Source organism: Falco cherrug, chromosome 7 (genome assembly GCF_023634085.1).
Source record: "Falco cherrug isolate bFalChe1 chromosome 7, bFalChe1.pri, whole genome shotgun sequence".
Classification (NCBI taxonomy): domain Eukaryota; kingdom Metazoa; phylum Chordata; class Aves; order Falconiformes; family Falconidae; genus Falco; species Falco cherrug.
Window position 1 is genome coordinate 7,853,870 of NC_073703.1, and position 17,251 is coordinate 7,871,120.

Consider the following 17,251-nt stretch of genomic DNA (forward strand, 5'->3'; position numbering starts at 1 on the left):
AACATGGATGTAAACTTTGAGATCTCAATGTTTAAGTATTTAGTGTTTTCTCTTGGAGATAGTCATCCATCTACTTCGGTAATGTTTTCATTGCACCCCAAGACTGATGTCAAGGAACTTCTGTCATTTTGGCGTGTTTGATGAGTAGTCCAGAATATCTTTAAAAATTTTACATTATTTTTTACTGCTCCAGCTGCTCTGTAAAGTCTGATTCTGGTAATTCATCTGTTCCCCTTAATACAACTAGGCAAACATTTGGCGATTTGAGTTTACAACGTGTATTTATGCCTTGCCACTGGGGAATCAGCTTCCATTTTTGCATTTAGAAAGTTTTAAAATGAAACCTGAAAATATTTTCCCTCTCTACAATGTTTAAATTGCAAAGCACCCTGTTGCTGCCTTGAGCTTTCTGCATTGTGTAAAATTAGTCATTTCAATGATAATCCACTTACAACTGTGCTCAATTACCCACTTGTGCTGTGAGTTGCGAAGTATTTGCCTAGTTGCAGAGGATAAAAACTATTTGGAAAAACTGGGTACAAAGTGGATGCCGGGAGGGGTAAACTTGGAGGGAAAGGCCACCGGGAAGGAGGAATGCTTGAAGCTGAGAACAGAGGCACTGGAAGAGAGGTGGGCGTATAGAAGAAACATAGTAAATCCTGAAAAGCAGAGAATTGTGAAAGAAAAAAAAAATCAAAAAGAGAAAATATGAAAGTAGTGTGGCTTGGTGGATGAGGTCTGGTCTAGCAGATGGAAGAAAAGATTTATGCCCAGCTTTGCATGTGAACTTCTGGGTGACCATGGACCATTTGTATCACCTCCTTGTCCTCAGTTTCACCTTTTGTAAAATAGGTCCTGTGGTACTTACCCTCCTCTGCGATGCATGGATAGGAAAGGCTAGACAAGAGCTACAGTAACACTGGTTATTCTGATTTATTGTTTTTCCTTTGCTAAGCCAGCATTTAGCCAATGGCACTCTGCCCTTTCACTTGTAGGAGAACTAAAAACCTAAAGAGAAAGCCCCACACTGCTCCTTGGCTCTCTTTCGGGAAAGGAGAGAGGCTTTTAATTATTTAAGGCTCTCCTTTTCATGTAACTTCTGGTTTTTGAATCATTATTGTTATAATTGTTCAGGTTATAGGCTCTACATAAATTATTTAAATAAATAATAAGTCATATCATTAAGTAATACACTGGTATTATTTATGGGTGTAGGGAGAGAGTAAGAATACAGTGGATAAGATTGTGTTTAAAATTAAAAGAAGCTGGTGTTATGCACATCATTTTAAACACTGCCTTCTGGATTCAAGGCATTAGGTTTTGGAAATTGTCCTGGGAGGCGGATTGGCTCTGGAAGAGTTGCCCACCAAACTGACTGTCTCTGATTCTGCTGTCTGTTGGGCACATCACGTGTCCCACGCTGCAGCCCCTGCTGAACGCAGCCCTGTCTTGCAGACCTCTTGTTCCTCTTCTTGATTTTTCTCTCAAGAAGGACCAAAGTTTTGCATCAGGCAGCACTCAGCATTATGATGTTTTGAATCATTGATGGCAATGATGTCCTGGGCAGATGCTACAGTGTTGTCAGGCTTTACAACTGCTCAGGTCTACAGCAGCACACATAGAGCTTTGCCTCCAATTTAATCCTTTGCTTAAAAGGATGAAGGCCTGATATTTCCTGGGCTGCTCTGAAAGTCTGGTCTCAGCTTTATCACTGAAATCCTTTCTCCCTCAGTAAAAGCAGAACCAGTAATTTCAAGTTGGAATATATGTATATTTATAATGCTTATTTGTAAGCAAAGTTAGGAATGGATCAATTCAAAATCTTATTTCTGAAGCAAAATATCAAATAATTTAATTTTTAATGTATTATAGAGTGGTTTACTTAATTTTTATTTGTGTTATGAATTTTCGTTTGATTCTTTTTCCTTGACTGAATTTTCCACTTGATTTGAGTATGCGAAAGAAAAAATTTGTCCCAACTGGTCTTGCTTGTGGCTTATCATTGCCAAGTTCCTGGGCACACACCAGTTCTGTAATTTGGTAAAAATAAGCAAGGCCATTATAGAAGAGTTATCCGTGGGTGATGAGAAGTAGTATAATTTTATCAATAATTATATTGCTATGCAGGGTGATAAGTATCTTTATCAAACTGGCACCTATGTATGCTTAACTTTTTCAGGAGGACTTCTTAAATCCAGACGAGTCATATAGTCCTCGGAGCCTGCCCGGAACACAGCCATGCTGCCACGCGTGGGAAGACGAGATGGTGCGCTTCCACACCACACCAAAAGGTGAATGCAGTGAAACCTTGCAGTGCCTTGTGTGCAGCAGGACAAGACACAGAGCCAGTCAGCACCCCTGTGAGGCTGCTCAGTTGCATAGGTAAGACTTTGGGTGCCTTTTAGTCTTGAGGAACAAGAGCAGGTCCTATATAACTGAGGAGTATAGTTTTCCACTGGCAAGTCCTGCTTAAGGATGTATAAACACAGTTTCCTGGTCTTTGCCTTTGAAACATCTAGGTGGACCTGGCTCCAATGAGGTGGAAAAAGTCTGAAGTTTCTTTTCCCCTGGGGCAGGATCCATCCAACTCATTGCCAGTGAGAAATAACCACCAAGTCAGCATGACTAACATTCGGAAACTTACTGCTGCCCTTACCCTTAGCGCAAGTCCCCAGCTGAGACTTCAGCTCAGTGCAGCTGAAGGCAGAGGTTCAGTGCACTAGAGCAGTTAGTGCATTTAGCCAGCACACTTTCTGATCCCCTCACTCAGTCTCACCAATCACCGATGCAGTTTCCTCCTGCTTATTCTAAATTGGCTTTAATTTTCTTTTAAATAATTCTTAAGTGTGACTTTTTCAGTACAAGACTGGGAACTATGACTAATTATAAAATCATTACATGATTAAACTCAATTAACTTCAAATAACCCTTGAAATTTGCTTAATGTCAGCCCTTGGCCCTGCTTGAACCAATAAATATTGCTCACCTTTTGTAATGAGTACGAGAAGAGGTGGTTGCAGAGCATGATTGTTCAGAGTCAGCTGAGCCAGAGGACGGCCTCACAGAACAGGGTTAAACTGGTCCCAGAGAGTTGAATAATGCCACATCAAGAAGGGAAACAGTCTTCTGCTCCTAACTGGAATATTTTTTTCCCGCAATATTTTTCTCTCAAGTAGTAAATCTTTGAAAATTCTTTTCAGCATTCCATTTAGTGGTCCCAATCTGCTTCGCAAGTGTTAATAAGGATTAAACCTCACAAAACCAAGGCATGGGAGCATATTGTTATCCCCATTTAGACAAGTGAATTGCACAAAGATCAGTGGTGGGAGCAAAATCCCAAGAGTTCTGATGTCCTATTTTATATTTTAGCTAAAGCTTTTTCTCACATAATGCTGTAAGTTTCTTATTAGCTGCATGAGAGAAAGGGTCTCTCTTCTCAGTTATTTGGCACATCTGGTCGTTGGGTGCTTTTGGTGTTGGTCCCATCCCTGTCCCATCCCCCCTGCCTTTATGAAGCCATCTCTGGATCCAGTCTGCCTTACAGCTAGATCCTGGCAAGAGAGCTGGCAAAAATGTGCACAAGAATCGCAGCAGCTGTATTTCTGTGTTCAGTTCCTGTGAGGACAGAAGGGGATGTCATTATTGCTACTGTTCCTGGCAATCTGCTCTGACTGGGAAACTGGAGAGGACAGTAGCATTGTTCTCACGGAAGGTAGATGGTAGATGATGGATAGAGTTTTTCCAAGAGGTAATTAGATGGGCACAGTAACTATACAGTCATAAAGATGCCTGATCATCTACTCACAAACATCCCTCGTATGGTGTGCTGGCCATGAAATGTTCTCAGCATTTTATTGACTTCCAGCCCTTCTCCATGAAAAATCTCAGCATTCTTGCTGGGTCTCGCCTGAAAATGGATTTAGAGGCCCCTTGGGGAAAAGATTTCACTTCCCCTCCCCCCCAACTTTTTTTTTTTTTTCTCCTCTATTTTCCTGGAGACAGCACATGGCTCTGCAGGTGCTATTGAAATAATAGTATTTGGGAACTGGCTCCTAAGGAAAGAGAACAATTGATTAATGCACCTGTGTAGAATAAGGCAGCGTAGTTGGTCTTCGGATTTTTGGACACTTAATTTTTTTGTCTGTTTATGATGAATGTGAGTGGATCATTGGTGTGGACTATTAACAGAGTCTCCTTTTTCTTTCGATTGCTTGAACTCGTGTAGCTCTTTACAGACTCTTGAAGAACATCACATGAGGTCTCAACCCATTTATTAAACAATAGAAGTAGTGAGAGAGAGAGAGAGAGGATGTAAACACTCATCTGTAAACATAAGCGTTTATATCCCCAGCTTGCTGTTTGAGTCTGGTTTCATGACTGGGAGTGCCCTCGGGTCATCATTGAGCAGTTTGTTCCACTGTGACTTCTGAATGATGAATGTCTCCACTTAAGTTACAGATCAGTACCCCATAACAAAAATCACCACTATTATTGGCCTCCACAGGGGCACCAAAGGGCGAGTGGGCAGTGGTGGAAGGCTTCACCTGCCACAGCACTGCTCTCTCCCTGACAGTAAATGGAAATTTGTCAACAATCTGTCCTGTAGGACATGTGGTGGGGAAGTCTGGCTCAGCACTTATCATTCTGTCTTTTTATAGACGTAGTTTTCCTGTCTGTGGTACTGCCCGTCAGATTAGTTAGGGTCAAAAGCTGAATACTTGGATTTTTGACCCTTGAATGAACCTTGCAAAAAAGACAAGGAAATCAGTTCTACAGTGCTCTGTCCCATACTTGAGGATGGATTTGGACATCAAAGGATGGGTAGTTCAGAAAGACAGAGACACAGTTGTGTTCTTGAAATCAGAAGAGTGTATAAATTCCCCTTATCTCTTTTGGGGAAAAACCTCCCGCATGGGTCTAGCTCATGCTTGCTTTTTGTATTGTGTTGCTCCTTTTGCCGTGACAAGTCCTGCTAAAAACAATTTAAAAGAAACAAGTTGGAGTCCAAGATGGCTGGGAAGTGAAGGAATCATTATGTTTAATTACTTGCATTAAAATGGTTTGTAGACTGGAATTAGTTTGGGAATGTCTGTCCCCTTGTTTAGATGAACAAAAAGCTAGTTGTCATACCAGACTGCCTGTTCATTGTCTGCTTACCGAGGGCAAAGTGAAGTCCTGTTTCCCCTCAAAAATGAGCAAGTCTATCAGAAGCAGCGATGGTGGGCATGCAGTAAAAGTTTGGGCCATTCTGGAGTGTGCTGTAGCCAGTGCAGAGTTGAGGCAAACGCTAGGCAGCAATTTCCTCCCAGCAGCCTGCAGCCCTCCTCTTGTGTTGCTCTGTCAAGAGCCAGTCACAGTGGTAATACCTCCCACCTGCCCCCTGACAGATTGATTTTGACCCCTAACTTCCCCTTCCACCTGCTAATTACTTGATCACGTTCTCTTCCAATGCCCTTTTCACCTGGTGGTAACCTGGTTTTGTCATTCTTCCATTCTGCTGCTGCCCTCTCCACCTTTTGGCTATTTATTTTTAAAACCCTCTTCTCCTCGCTGCCTTCCTCTTCTTCCTGGCCATCCCAAAGTTCATCATTAATATCTGGATGTCCAAAATTTTTTTGGATTTTGCTGACTCCCAGCAATCTGGTCTCTAATACCTACTGGTTGGTGGGAGCAGGGGAGGGGGAGTGAAACTCAGGATTTTCCCTTTTAATTTGTGCTTTGTTGCTGCTGGTTTGACCTTTAATCAGGTGTCTGGCTGTTGTTTGCTTGCTGATGTTTTTTACAGAACCATCCCTTGTAAATATATACAGAAAGGGCGGGAGAGTAACTGGAGATTGTACACCACTCTTTTATTTCCTGGGAGCCTATTAAAGGCAGTTCCAGTTTATCCATCCATCTCTTTGTCAAGTTGCCTCCTGTGTCCATCCACTTGTGCATTTATTTAGTGGTAATATTAGCTACTGTATCATCCTCTAGGATTGTAACAGTGTATTTCAGAATAAAGCCAGAGATGCAAAGTGTGCTGAACCCATTATAAAGAAATAAAAGGGTTTTCCTTGATGGCATTTAGCTCAATAAACACAGTTTGTCAGAGATGTCTTTATCTCCTTACATTTAAGCGATTAAATGTTGCTAAAAATAGCTTCAGAAATAAAACATGAAGAGAGCTTCTGGCAAAGCCCTGTCCAGTTTAATTCATACATTAAATATTTGCTAGTAGGGTCAAAAGCTGAATGCTTAGATATTTTGCCCTTTGAGTGAACCTAGCTAAAATAAAGACAAGGAAATCAGTTTTGCAGAAGCTGTCTCCAGAATACTAGGATCAATTTAAACATCAAAGGATAGAGAGATCATACAGCCAGCCAGCCATATTATTCTGCACAATTAATACTCAGAGAGGTGTTTCCTGAATTCTGAATCTTGTGCAGGGAAGATAATATTAAAATTTCAGAGTTTTAATTATGTAAAAGACAGTCCTTGATCCTTAGCTCCTGAAAAACAGAGCAGTTTATTTTGCATTAATGAATGTAGGAAACATCCCCCAGTCTAAATCTCTGCATCGATGCGATCTTTTTACAGTTAAATTAGCATTTATATTTCTAAAGGTAATTTTTAGACAACACAATAAATAAATCATATGCTGGTAACCTCCAGATGGATAAAGTGGTGCTCATATGGCATTTGCAATGCAAATGGGCAGAAGATTACATAATGGTCGGCTCTGTTGGTCTTGGGCAGCCGTGAGGAGGGAGGGGAGAGTGGTGTCCTGGGTCTAGCGCTGGGCTCCTCGTGTCCCGGCAGGAACGACTCGCTCGCTCAGGGGTCAGCCCACAGAGCACAGCAAGTCTGCGTGGAGGGCAGGATCTCTTGTGGCTTTAGGTTTGCTAGCAGGATCTGTATCTCAGGCTGCTGCGTTCGAAATGCACTGTCAGTATGTGGTGTAGAGTTAAATTCTGGAAAAGCTTTTCTAAGTGGGAGCTTATTTATTTTAGGGTTGAGCTTTTTGATTCTGAGGTCCTGAGAAGAAGGGAGAGAGCAACGACCAATTGCTCTGAGCAACTGCAGCTGAAATTTGCCTGAAGTTTGTTGTAAGTCTGTACGTCTCCACATAGGCTGTGAGTCACACTTGCACTTGGTGTTTCAACAGTAGCTTTAATCTGGTTTAATAACTTCTGTATATGCTTTATTTTGATAAAATATTGACCAGAATTTCAGGATTGAGGTGAATGATTTTTGTAGTTCTGACGTATCATTTTAGTGTTCTTTTTTTGATGGCTACTAAAACTTCACCTCTAACTTGAACTTTCTTCAAGCACCTAAATAAGTGTCCTCATGTTTGCTATGTGATTTCAAGAGCTCCTGTGCTTAAAAGACCGTACCATGACTTAATATGTTACCGAACTTAAGTATCAGTCTTTTGAAAATCTTAGCTGTGATTATTTTCTCACTGTGTATGTCCAAAAATCTGTTGGTTTTTTTAAGTAGAGGACTGTATTGAGTCATGTGAATTTTACCATACTGTTCAGTTTTGGATAGTAAATGGTATTGAGAAGAGATTAACTAAAAGAAGGCCCAAGGTCCTGATCTTTGTCCACTGAAATAAAGGAGAACTTTGTCACTTACTTCCATTGGATCTATCGGAGAAATTCTGTGTGGTGCTGAGGTACACAGTATTTGCTTAGTTTGGCTCATGTGGTAGTCAACGGAGTGACTTGACTTCAGAAGCAGAGCGTTGCCTTCCTGTACATAATTAACATTACAGTGCTGTAGGTTCTGCATGTAAAAATCCAGGCTATTGTAAATTGTGGTTTCCTTGCCAACCATATCTCAGCTCTCGCACTTCTGTAGTTGTCTCTATGATGCTTTGTGCCGTATTATTATTATCCCTCACTTAATACTGGAGCTGGATGGATCTGCAAAATCTAGCTATTATTCTTTCCATTTGTAATACATTAATATGAAAATAAAAATAAAATTTAAGATGCTTCACTTCCTGAGTAATTTTATTCTGGAAACATTAAAATAAACAGACATGACATTGGGAATGTTTCAAAAGTATTTTTTTTTTGGCAAATGTTCATAGCTAATGAATTTGTATTCACAAATGTAAGCATTTATATCAGAGTTGTGATTAAAGCATTAAAATTGACTCATCTGCCAAACTGTAGGTCATATAGCTTGAATTTCATGTTTTGAAAATTTTATACTTGGAGTGAATTACTTGCCAGCAAATTATAGTCCAGGACTTATTCCCAAGAACTACTTTCTGGTGAAGTTCAAATAGTGAATATATGTTTGTGTCAGTGGAGAGGGAGAAAGCTAATTTCACTGGTAGTGTTTTTCACTGAACATTATTTGGGCAAATGGCCATTGAGAAAGCTTTCTTGAATTTCTTATTTTCTTTGATTTGTACCCAGAAGATATTGATCTAGCTGGATCTGCAGCTGTGGGCAGGGTTCATTGGTTCCCAACAAATTTTTGCACGTTCTTGGCAGCATTTTCTGAATTGGAGATATCTATTCAAAATGCTAGTAATAGCTGCAAGTAGTTTCAGAGTGAATGTACTTTTACTCCATTCTTAAGGTATAAGCAAGACCTTAGTCCTGCTCTTTCCTTGTTGAGACAATAGTTTGCATTACTTGTTTCCATGTTATTTTGTTCTAATGTGTAGATTGGGAGATAAATCTTGTTTATTCTTGATCAAGGTTACTTTGCCACGTGGAAGACCTCTCTAATCCAGTTTATGCCATTCCTGCATGATCCCCTATGATGTATGTGTGAGGGCATGCCTAGAAATGAGTGGAATACGGCAGTCATCCTCCCTCATGGTAACATGGTACCACATCAGGACTGTAGTGCAATTGCATGTTAAATCTCGGGGAAAGAGAGCAGCGCTGGCACAGCCCATCCCACGGCAGAAGCTACAATATTTTATTTCTATAAGTATCTGTACTGCTAAAAGGTAATGAGACCAGAACTACAACAGCTGTAATTTGCTGGCTTTGCTGTCTTCAGGGGAACAGTGCTGTGGGATCCTGCCCAGTGACCTCCACCTGGCCACGTGTCCTGTCTGTACCTGCTCTCGTGGTGTACATACTGAATATTTACATCCAGGCTAACTGCAGTGTCTAAGCTGGGATTTGATGCATTGCCTTTAGTTGCAAGACTGGGATGTTATTCTGCTTTCCTTGTCAAATTGGAGATTCTCTCTGTTCTTCTGATCCCTTCACAATCCAGACTTGTTAAGAAAGGGGGGTTGGCAAGCTTTTGAAGCCAGGTTAGTTCCAGGATTGTACTGCGGCACTTAGTCAAGAGGGTGCAAAGGAGGTGGCAGTGCGTTGTCCTGTGAGGACAGGGGCAGGGAGGAAGAAGCTGGAATACCTTAGGCTGCTGCTGCTGCCAAAAACAATGTATTGTCAAACTATGGCCTAATTTTCTTACCTAGGGTGTGTTTAAAGAGGGATGGGCATCAGGAACAGGCCATTAAGCAATTGAAGCTCTAATAGAAAAACATAACCTTATCACAGATTTTTTTTTAAAAACCCTCGGAAAATAGCTCAAATATAAGGTTAATTGGAGCCAGAAATGTCAAACTAATGTAGCAATTTACCCGGGGAGACTGCCCTGGCCTTTGAGTATAGCAATAGTACAGACTACTGAGTAGGATAGTGAAGAAATATAATAGGATTTTATGTAGTCCCCTGTCATATTAAACGTTCTTTGCAATTAATTTCTTGTTGCAATGTTATTTTCACTGACCTATTTTTTTTTGACCTCCTACAATCTTTAAGCTACCAAAGTAGGGCATACGGGAATTCACATTTCTTAAAAAAAAATAATAATAAAAAAATCTTAACTTAAAGCACTATCAATATACACACTGCAGTGCAGACTGATATTAACTCAGAGCAGTATCAGAATGCCATTGGCTCATTCTAGAATAGCATTTAGTCTATGAGCTGTGGTGATCCATTCAGGAAAATACTGCTTCTGAACTGCTCGTTCAGAAACAAGTGGGAGTTTTATTGGACTGACAGTTTGAGGATGTCTGCCCCTGTGAATGAAACACGATAGGTGGTCCTCTTCCTCCTTCTGGTTGCTGTCTCTGTTTCTTCTACTGTTAAATGGACATCAGGCTAAGATAGCTTGGTATTGGGATCTGGTCTGATTAATCCAAAACTGCTGGACTCAAAATTAACAATAATAAAATCCCAAAGTTGTGGAACAGCCAGAGAATCCTGGTATGTTCCAGCTGTTCCCATGCTAACTGAATCGCTTTCCACCTGGGCTGGATACATAATCCATTTTCATATTTTAATCTAACATTACTGGTGATTTTGCTCTCTGTTTTTATACAACTTCCACAGTTTACTACAGAAACTGTATTTCTCTGGAGACCTAATGTTTCCTGAAAGTATCTCTTTATCTGAAGGGGTAAGTGGGTAGGATAGTCAAATCCCCAAATAGATCACTCTGAGGGAGTATGAAACCTCCATCACAGAGACAGATAGATGTCTGCTAGAAATAATCAGGTAGTTTGGGAGGGAGGGGGAGCTACGTGATCTCTGGAAGTCCCCTTCCCTCTTGTTTTTCTATTTTCTATCATCCTTAAAGACGGAAAGTGGTACCCCAGGACAGTATACCTGGTGTCCAGGTTTGCAGTCAAGGTGATGAGCTCAAAGAAGAGAGAACAACACAGGCAATAAAACTTTCTGATCTTGAATAAGAACTCTTAACGTAAGCCCAAGTGTTTTCCAAGCAAGTGTCCTTCATGTTTTTCCCTGTGGTAGCAAGGAATTATTTTTTTTTTTTTTTAATGAAGTGGAGCTGGAACCAAATATCATTGAATCAAAGAAAGCCAGCATTAATCAAAGCACATCAAAGAGGTTTCTCATCAGTTGCCTGGAGCAACAGAATCTACAGCGTGTCATCTCTCTTATGCTAAGCTGGAAGAATTCAGAGAAGAGAATTTTGTCTGCTCTCAAATGAACACAGAAATAGTATTTTTAAGGTTTCTTTAATAGTTCAGTGAGTTGGTCCATTCAGCCATTAGAATTTCTGAGTGCCAGACTTAGATTTCCCTGGACTGTTTTTTCATATGGAAAGCAATGAAACGAACCTTTAAAACTAAACAGGTGGTGGGTTGCCTCTCTCAACAAAGTTACAGAAGTGCTTCCAGCTCTTACATTGTCTCTTTCTGTTCCCTTTATCTCTCTGGGTTGTGAAAATGGCAACCCTGTGACCCCTCGTTGCCTCACTACAGATGCATTTAATTCTTAGCTAATAGTACTCAGAAGGAACAAGCAACCCAGCTGGATAATCAAACATGGCTCCCTGCTCAAGTAAGAAATCCTGCCCTTTGATCAATATTTTTTCTCGTGTTCCCCGATACAGAAATGAGGGGTGCTTGTATTTACTATTTCCAGAAGATCCAATTATTACCTAAAAACTTGTGGACACTCAGTACAACCAATTGTTATTATGCAGTCATAGAAAGGCCTGAATTTTAGATTTCACCTGGATTGATTCTTACACTTGCTTGAGCAGTTGATAAAATACCAGCAAAACCTCGTGGCCCAGCCTGGGGACTTTCAGGGCAGCTTTGACAGATACCCAGACCTTTCATGTTAATTGCATTTGCCAGAAATAAAATCCAGCAATGTGTGAGCTTTGTGATCAACTTGCAGTATCACTGAGGCTGGACCTATGTTTTTATGGTTTTCTAGGTCACGTGGTGTGCACCTCCTTACTAACGAGTCCCAGAGCATTTTGCAGAATGTGTACCCATGGGCTGAGTCCCGTACCCCAGCTCAGGGCTGGAACATGTTGGCATTTCAGCATGAGCAACACTTTGCTCTGGTTGTTAAAGCTGGAAGTGAAGAACAGAAGTTCCCCAACTGAGACTGCAGGGGGAAATTTAGTGCGGTAGAATGTAATTATCCAAACTGGAATATGGCCAGGATCCTGGAGTTAATAATACGCTCTGCTCTTGCAAAAAGTGCCATAGGATCTTTAATGACTGCTAGTGGTCAGCGGGCTTCACATCACATCTCAAAGATAGATATTAAACAGATCAGAAGTGTAGGTATTTCAGTCTTTTGTATAGCACAAATATTTCTGCATGGCCTCTGGCTGCAGCCTTCAGGTCCAGGAGGGAATTGAGTTAAACAGCCAGGGAGGAGACATGAGTCTTAATGAAAATGATCCCATTAAAGGCAAATGATACGCAATTGGTGAAAAACAACTGAGATGTACACTGAAGTGCCCATAAGGTAGTATTTGGGTGCAACAAATCACCTGCCATCTTTGGTGACCATCAGCATCATGTAGTTTGGAGGAATGGAATAAAAAAGTTAACAGCATCCTTTGTATAATAGGGTCAACTCCTGTGGAAATCTGGATTATGAATTTACCCTGAATTTTCTGTAATAGTGGAAGCTGTGTGCAAATGAGTTGGGAAATGGGTGTAAGTGGCAAGATTACATTGCGTTACTTAGTCTAGCACTGATGGACTGCACAAAGCCTTGGAGCTTCTACAGCAGGAAAGAGAGCGCATCACAGGCAATCCCTTTCGTTACAACTGACTTGTGCCATGGGACTTCAATTAAAATCCAGACGAAGCCACTTTTAATCATTCTAATAAGAAAATAGTCTTTTAAAACTAGTATTTTTTAAACTGTCTACTTTTCTATGGTGCAGCCCATCGTGATGGTGGATGAGGTGCTAATTATCTGTCTTGGCTGCTTTCTCTGAGCACAAGGTTTGTTAATCTGTACCGCACCAGGCACCATAGGCTCTGATGTTTGTGATCAGTGGGCATTACTACCAGCTGTAATAAAGAGTAGAAGGCAAATGATCCTTTATGTTGTTAAAATGAAGAAAGACTTGCACAGTTCTCCCCCTTGGTACATCCCAGTACATTGGTACTTACACCATAACAGTATTATCTCAGGGAATATGTCTGCTACAGGATATTGCCACTTTAACCGCCTGAACTGCCTTTTAGTTCCAGTTTCAACTCAGTGTCAAAAATATTACCCCTGTTTAAGATTAATTTGTGACAAAATGTCATATTAATACAGCTATATTTCCCAGGGGATAAATATGAACTTTTGAAGAGCAGCCATGGCAGAGTGCTATATAGGACTATAGAGAATTATCAACAGGCTTTTGCTTTAGCAAATGTCATGCTACCAGAAGAATGGTGCAGTTTGTGGGCAAGTATAGTGTACAGATTCTTTTATTGTAAGAGTGAGGTTATGATATTTTCTTCCTATTAATCCATATCTCATCCCTAATTATATTAGCACCTTTCAGTGACAACTGATTAAGAATCTGGGGAGGAAACTGTCAGTTACCTATAAATCCATCAGCTTTGTATCATGTTTATTTTTGGCCTCTCAGCTATTTTGGGAGGCTGATGTTTACCTCGAGGTTTGTGCATTGTTGGTAGAATTACTTCTGATTTACACCAATGGGTGTGCAGTCACAGTTGAGCCCTATGTGATGCTGAGGACTTTACTTGTAAAGGGCTAAATCCAGCACCAGTTGTAAGCAACTGTAATTCCAGTGAAACCAATAACAGCTGCACCTGCATGTGCTAAGGCTGACTTTGGAACAGTTTATCAGGTATTCTCTTTGTACTGAAGTAGAATAAACTTTGTATTTCATTGCACCTTCGGTACCGGTAGTACGCCTTGGATATGTCTGAGCTATTGAAACCAAACTTCTTAACAGCCCTCAGATGTAAAGAAAGGAAAGATGAAAAAAAGTCCTAAAACTAATCTCTTGCCTCACAGCATTCCACCAAGATGACTCAGAAAATGACAAGGGAACCAAACTGCAAATTAGGCTCTAGTGTTTGTCGAAGACATTTGCCACCGGTAAAAATGAGTTATTGAAACAGTAAAGCTGAGGACTTCAGAGAAACTTTGATTGACAACAATAATTACAGCTATTCTTGTTCCTATAAGAAATACAGTGCAGGCTAGGCATAATAAATGTATGAAAATGATATTCTAAACCTGAACAGAAGTAGATGTAGGTCCAAACAGTTTAAGTGTCTTCTGTAGGAATTTCTGTGCATTTTTATGTGTTAGAAGTAGCCGTAGTTACCAGGCAGGTGTGTAAATTTGCTTTACATGACTAGTCAGCTAATCACTGGATGTTTTCTGAATAAGCCTCTGTGAGTAAAGGCTGTCATGCATCAGTAGTGTTCAGTCCGGTGGAACACTTTGGGTTCCGTACTCCAGCCAGGCTTGCGTGGCAGTAGGGTCAGGCTGGGCATTCTGCAGAGCAGATGCTATTCATGGGACATTTCCATCTGACCTTTCTGTCCTGTCTGTGGAGGAGATGCCCAGTGACTGTTCAAGCCACATCCAGATGCTGGCAGAGTGGTCAAATGATTTCCTTTGTACCTGAGGGCAACCCTGTGCTCAGCCTGAGCTTCTACAATATTCCTCAGAGGCAAAGAGGAGATGGAGTTGAAGCACATGGTCTTCTGAATCCAAGTGCACCTTGGTGCCTCAGGTGGGGAACCACTGCAAAGTCCTAAAACTAGGAGCTCTTCTCTTGGCTAACCAGGCTTGCTCACATCTGATGCGTATGTGTTACCAAACATCAGACTTTTCTAGACGGTGCCTTAGAACAGGGATGCCTGCAAAAGGGTCAGGAGTACTCAAGCCTTAGATGTTCTTTCTTATGTGTCTGTATTTTCTAATGCTGTGGTGGACTAACACATGAGAATATAAAACAACGGTTGTTTTGTAGCCAGTAGCTTTTGCTTTTGTCTCCCTAACTCAATGTCTGCCTTCTCTTTCCTTCTCCTGCTGTTGCCATTTGTTACCACAAGACCCCGTATCCCTCCCAGCCCGCTCACACAGTGAAGGCAGGCTTGTAGCTGTACTCTGCTAGCAAGTGGCTCCGATTGCTCCACTAGATGTTTCTGCTATGAGAAGATCACTTTCCCTCTTCCCTGTCCTGATCTGAGGTCTGGATCCATTTTGTGACATCAGGCAGTGTGGAAGAAGGCAGCACTGTAGCTAACCCTTCTCACAAGGCCACAGCAGTGCCAAGAAAGTGGCTGTAGGCCAATGGTGGGTTTTATCGAACCTGTCAGATTATGTTGCTGGGAGTTGTTCAGTAGGGTTAACATTCACAGGGAAAAGGAAAATAAGTTAGTCAATCCACAAGTGCCAAGAAAGAGTTAAATTAATGGGGGAAAAGGAAAAAAAAATCTTAATGCTGGAGAAAGATTACACTGGCTTACTTATCAGGTTCATGCTGAGCCCAGTCGTAATTGGAATGTACCCTTTGTAAAGTTTATTGGGTCCTGGGGCAGCTTGTTACTGAACCGGTCAATTAATCCATTTTTTTTTTTAATGAGTTAGGGGATTTCCTTTTGTGGAAAATCACCAGGAAACCTGACCAAATGCCCACAGCTTGGGGAAAGTGTGGCCTTAACATATAGAAAACCCTTCCTCCACAATTAGGAGAGGAAATAGACACCTCCCCTTATGGGCAGCATATTTGACCAATCCAGGGATAAAATAGATGGGATTTCACCATTGACTTGCAGGTTGTCGAGGGAGGATCACCATGAAACAAGATTACTTGAATGCAGCTTGGTGTTGAAGGAAATAAAACTGTTGAGTCTCCCTGCTGAGAGACAAATGATTTCCATTTAAAAACCTGTTTGTTCCATGCTGTAACTCCCAATGTAGCAATAATTAATGATATCAGAAGGTTACGAAAGACATTCTGTTGTGCTTGCTCTGTTCTAGGCATGAAATTGGATTAACATGAAGATAAACTTAGACTTTAAATCTGTTGAGGAAATCAGTAATTATGTCAAAATTCACAAATATTAATCTGTTTAAGTGTGTCAGGATACTGTTCATCTATCAGCAAAACATCCTGCCTTGTCGGAATTGTGTTGAAAGGTTAATTTCTTAAAATACTTGGATTTCCAATAACAGAATATTGTGAAGATGCAGCTTACTGAATAAATGCAAACAATCTCACCTCTAGAAACATGGTTATTTCTATTTCAGTGGCATCCAGCCAGTACCCTCTCATGAGGAAGAATCAATTTGCAAGGTACTGAATAAACCCTTGGGCTCTGCTGTGGAGAGGTGACCACCCATGAAAACAACTGACATGAAAAAACCACAAGGTATGACAGTGCATACTTAATAAAAGTGCATCTTTGCTGCAAATGAGCACATGGAAACACGATTGGCTTTAAGGGCAAGCTATGAAGACAGTTACAAAGGCTCTGAAATTGTTAGGTAGAAATTCAGTGGGTGATTGGAAGGGGAAGGGACTCTGTACCTTACCTTCTCAAATATTTCATGAGTCCAATGCAGGCCCTGATTCTGCTGTGGCTAGTTTTAATGTGCCTGCTGTAAAAAACACAGAGGTGACACAGCTGTATGACTGTGTGTAGTGATACAGTCTGCAACAAAGGCTGCTCAGGTGTAGCTTTGTTGCTACTGGTACTTGTGAGGTGGAAGCTCAGCTTGGTATGCCTACATAAATTGCAGTCATACCTTCCCATTGCAATTTAAATTTACCCTGAGGGAACATGTTATCTTTGAATGCCCATTTAATTAAGTAGCCTGGTAGTGTTATTGTATTAGAATAGAAAAAATAACTCAGTGCTAGATTCCCTTCCCAGTGGAAATGGAGGTAGTGGGCACCTGTATAAATCTATTAGGAATGGTCCTCAATGCCATCTGCCACAAAAAGTGCATCTAAAACCACTTGAGACTTAGAAATCTGTCTAGTGCAAGAAAATTACAGGAGTTTCATTCTTCCTTCCTTCATTTAAAAATGCAGGCTGAACATACCTTACAGAAAAGAGGAGGTTTCAAATCAGGGACATGGTTAGGAGGCCAAGAAAGCTGTATCTATAGTCATGTGTTGTTGGGGCATCACAGAGATGGTATCATTCAAAAGGCTGGCAAGTCTTTTAGTAAAGTTAGTTTGCTTTTTTGTGCAATGCTGTCAAAAAGAGAAGGTATTTGTAGTGTCAAGTGTGTAGCATGTGAAAAAGTGAGTTTTGCAGCTGCTGAATGTTAGGAAAACCTAAGCTGAAGGCTGACTTCAGTATTTTGCTGAGTAGGTCTTAAAGGAGATGAGATACCACTATTCCAGAAAACTGGATTTTTGCACCCTTACAGAGAAAAAAGAAGTATAACAGGGAAATATTTTTACATATAATAACCATTTTTAATGTGTTCTCATAAAT

The 17,251-nt window shown here is 40.8% G+C and overlaps 1 long non-coding RNA gene across 1 annotated transcript in view; it reads left to right on the forward strand.

Moving 5' to 3' along the window:
* Window positions 1–2,183: 2,183 nt before the first annotated feature.
* LOC114015214 (uncharacterized) overlaps window positions 2,184–17,251 on the forward strand; it is a 72,653-nt gene continuing 57,585 nt past the window's right edge. The window contains exons 1-2 of the long non-coding RNA XR_008733388.1: window positions 2,184–2,382; window positions 16,053–16,174. This is a non-coding gene — a long non-coding RNA (uncharacterized LOC114015214). The remainder of the gene's footprint in view (window positions 2,383–16,052; window positions 16,175–17,251) is intronic.